Source organism: Teleopsis dalmanni, chromosome 1 (assembly GCF_002237135.1).
Source record: "Teleopsis dalmanni isolate 2A chromosome 1, ASM223713v2, whole genome shotgun sequence".
NCBI classification, from domain to species: domain Eukaryota; kingdom Metazoa; phylum Arthropoda; class Insecta; order Diptera; family Diopsidae; genus Teleopsis; species Teleopsis dalmanni.
The window spans coordinates 59711007-59715714 of record NC_051846.1 but is presented as its reverse complement, the minus strand read 5'-3'; positions in this window follow the sequence as shown (position 1 = coordinate 59715714).

Here is a 4708-nt window from a genome sequence, read left to right as displayed (position 1 = left end):
TGGATTACTTATTCAGGACTGTGTATTCTAAGGTACTTGATTCAGTTGGTATGATTTCTTGGTTTTTTTTGTTCTTCCTGTCTTTCCGATCTGGTTTTATCTGATGTTCACGGTAAATTTTTTTTTGATATATGTCAAAAAAAAAAAAAGAGAAATACATAATATAAATACATGTTATCGCATGCTCTCACTTTATAGGGTTAAGTATAAATCAGGAAAATAACTAAGAGAAAATAATAAAGAATAAAACAGATTTAAAATTATGATCTGAGCAAGCTTTGAGTAAAAAGCTTTATTTGTAAGCTCAGATTATTTGAATATAAAAGCAGGAGCGTTGCTCACTTAAATAAGAATCAGAATGTTTTAATTTACATATACCGGAATACTTAAATATTTATAATACTCTTCAAGTGCGTTGAGTTATAACCGCTGTTGCACTTGTAAACAATAATATATGTTTTTATATATTATCTTATGGAACCATGACTTAACACCGCCGTTGAACTTGATTTTTAAGCGCTAATTGCATCACTCTTTGAAACATTCATGTGATTTCTGATATCAGTTTTAGATAGATCTTTAGAGTCATTGAATAAGGATTATCTATTGAAGTTAGCCTTGCTCTTGGCCAATAAAACTCATCAACCCTAATGGACAGAGAATAATAATTCTTTATATTTTTTCGGGAACAATTAATATTGTGAGGTAGACATCCAAGTCTGTTTGTATATCCGCCTATTAAGCAATGACTGGTCACAAGAAATTAGATATCACCGATTTCGGTATTAGTAAATGAAACCAATATAGTTTTTTAGTTTATTTCTAATGCTAAATAAACTTATTGACGGCCAAATCTGTTTAACTTTTTCGCAAGTGATCTCTTTTATGATTTATCGTGCAGAGAGCAATATACTTAAATTATAGATTGAAATAGTATATACATAATTAACATAAATACCTGTACAGAAATTCAACAAGTATAAAATTTATGTAAATGGATTTTTGATTACATATATATTCTTTTTTATAATTTTTTTTACCCAATTTTTAATGCGACTCAATTTCATTTTGTTAATTTGAAAACATCAATATGAAGATGCTTAGGGTTCGGTGCTTTTAATTATAACATCCATAATAACAAACACTTAATTACTGTCATTAAAATTTTCTATTAATATTATCATTTTGTAGTGAAGTGATGTGTAGTCAATCTATTAAATGCATGGTTGCTACTTATTATGCAAATACCAACGCCATTAGATAGAAACGAACATAGCGCCATAGCCGTTTACATACTTACACGCACTTGTACGGGGTATTAGCTAAACCTGAACGTCTCTTATCGCCAGCAATTGAATTCATTATCCTCTTATCTAGTGAAATGTGTGAGGCATGAAATTGGAAGGATATATGCGTAAAAGGATTTACGTCTAATTTATATGCAAAACCGAGGATGAAGACATTCACTGGATTTTGATTTATTCACAGCATTGAAGCTGCGCGTAAATCAAGCTGAATTTTTTTCTTTTCATTAAACGAAATGGCGGCGTACCAAAATGACGAGACGTCGTTGTCCGGCGAGCATCCAAAATGGATCAATACGCGATAAACAAATCATTTAGATGCAGTCCTGCAATTATTTACACTTAATTGTGTGTTAAGTGTGTATCACATTCCATGTTATTGAGTTGTTGAAGCTTAGTCCAGTCGTTCGTAGATACGCGATAACTGTGCAGTTAAGATGCAGGCATATATCCGTGTGTCTGATGAAACGGAAATGATATGTGGCACTTTATTACGCGAAGATGGATATCGCGTACGTGTTGAAAATTGTCGGCGTTGATAAGACGCTATTTCATAATTAATGAAGTGACTGGAAATGAGGAGCTGCAGTTTGTTGATTTTGTGCCGCTATTGATGATAGCAATTAAGGGCGCAAATTTAAACTGATTAATGTTTTTCACTAAATAAGCATGTTAACGTTAATATTATTTGGCGTTTGGGCACTTAATTTATGAAGTTGTACATGTTCACAAAATGATAAATATAAATAAAATTGCATATTACTTCATTCAAGCACTAAATTCAACAAATAAATATGGTATTACTTTACAATTTAACAATAAAGTTAAAGAAACTATTACGGTTGTAGTTTCATTGTACCCACTAGTTTAGTCATATAGCCAATTGCAGTGAGGTGTATCATCGTTTAGTGAGTACTAATTCACCACTTCAATAAATCATCCAAAGGAAATGATATGCCATATTACGCTTTTTTAATAAAATTTCATAAAAGTATTTCACGTTTACGTTTTGTAATGTTCTGTACTGATAATTTTCTTTTTTTTGTTTTGTGCGGGAGGAGTAGGAAAATGTCCATGCACCACTAACCATGATACAGCGCCCAGGGAAAGTGAATGACCAAATCGCATAGACTAAACCCTTTCCTTTCATTCCTAGTGACAGGACTAAATTAGTATTACTTCGAGATAGAGTCCCTTTTAATCATTTGAGACTTTCATCGGTATAAACTACGTCCTGGTCCCGCTGTTGCTTCAGGTGACTAAGTTTGCACTTAGTCATGGTGTAATACATATACTTGCTCAAATTTCCTTTTCTTGAGATCTACTTTTTAAAATCTCAGGATCCTTTCATCAAATATTGCTATGCGAACTCAATTTTTTTTTTTGTCTTCGATAATTTTTTCTGTCACCTTGTTTGAAGCAAAAACACCAACTTGCAATGCTAGCACTTCTCATTCGGATACCCAGTTATTTCACTCAAAGAATGTGTGCTCTGCGGTATCATCCTGAGCTCCGCAATATATGCAATTTGGTGACTCTACTTTGCAGTTAAACAAGTAGCTGTTAAATATCTATAACCAGATAGAATCTAAGTAAACTAGTTCCCTGAAGTTCCTTTCTAGCCAATTTTTTCGCTGTGCGATGAGCCTTGCGGTCTACCATCCACAGCTATCTGAGTTCTTACGTTGTTAGCACACTGCTACGGTAACCTTAACGACTACCTATGGACATTGTTGTTCCCCATGCGCTTTGCTTACCTTTCGCTGCTGAGTCTGTAGGTCAATTGGAATATTACCATTAATCAGCAACACTACTGCTTCAGAAATTCTCTACTGATAGCAGCAGCAATAGCATTTTCGTTTTAAAAAAAAAAGATAAAAAAACCTATAAAGCTTAAATGGAAACCTTCCGTTAATTTTTCTAAATATGTACCATATATGCTAAACGGAGAGAATATATTTTTTCATACTTCAAATGCAACGTTTATCTTTACTTAATAATTTTTTAAAACAGAGATAAGGTTTGAAGATCCATTAATTTATATGAAATAAGGGATATGTTGAAGATTTCAATTTAATCAATCTGCAAAATTTTTATGAAGAATATACTACGTGAAGTTTCAAAAAAATGGACCAATCTCTTAAAAGCGACGTATAGCGTAACGAGGATGTCTGAAATAGTCAAAACTGAGAATGAAATGTGATCCCAGTAATAATGAAAAATAGTTAAGGATAGCTTATTTATGAAAATCTACTTCATATTGTCTAATTTTACTAGGGCTTAAACTCTATTGTGCCTCTTTATCTACTATTTCATTTACAACTATACTACATATGAAGCGTAAAGTGTAGTACATATGTTTTATAACTTCTAAATTATTGTAAAAATAATGCCTGGCACTTGCAGTCGAAACAAATTATATACGGACTATCAACTAATTAAATTCGATTATTTCCTAAGAACACTGATGATAAATTCTTGGCAATACTCGAAACAGCGTTGTATGGTCAGCCAAATTTCAATACATTAAAATGAATGTTTATCCTTGTCTTTTCCTTGCTATTCGAATCCGCAATTCGAATGCAATCACTTTAATGCATTTACAAAATTTAATTGAAAACCGGGAACACAAAAATATATTTTGAAGTTTTTTTTGATGATGCGAAACGTGCAAAATCCGAAATAATTTCATATCCTGCGGACATGTCGCCGCAACAAAAATAATTTTTTTTTTTAATAACTTTGCTTTGCGTGATTTTCGATTTAGCAAATTAAAAGTGCTTGAGACGCGCACTAGCACTCGATCCACACCTCACCGACACCAGCCAAAGTGGCAAATGGCAACCGAATGTCAAAAACAATGCAAGCAAGGCCGGGCCGGGCCGTTAAGCAAATGACATTAAGAGAAAAGCATCATTACGTTGCTCACAATTAATAAGAGAAGATCAAAGCGAAACTAAAAAATGAAAAATTGCACACAAAACAGTAATAATAAACAATATTCATAAAAGACAAAAAGGACAAAAAAGACAAAGGCAACAACAGAACTCAGGAAGCAGAGTGGGTGTTGCGAAAGTTTACATGCGTTTTAGCAGAGAAAAAAAAGTGGAGAACAATGTCAAAGGTAACTCATAACAATGATTTTAGCTCAACAAACAAAACTCGTTAGCAAAAATATTGCAAACAATCGGCGGAAAATAACATAAAATATAAAGCAACAATGAAAAATGATGAAAAGCAACAAAAACAACAAAAACGAATGCAAATAAAAAAAGAAATTCCATAAAAAGTTTGGTTGCTGTGTGTAAAAGGAGCGTGCAACCGGAAAACAAATCTTTAATGAAGCGTAAAGTGTGCGCCATGTAGCTGCCATTAGCGGTGACAGCAGAGGCATTGCTGCTCTG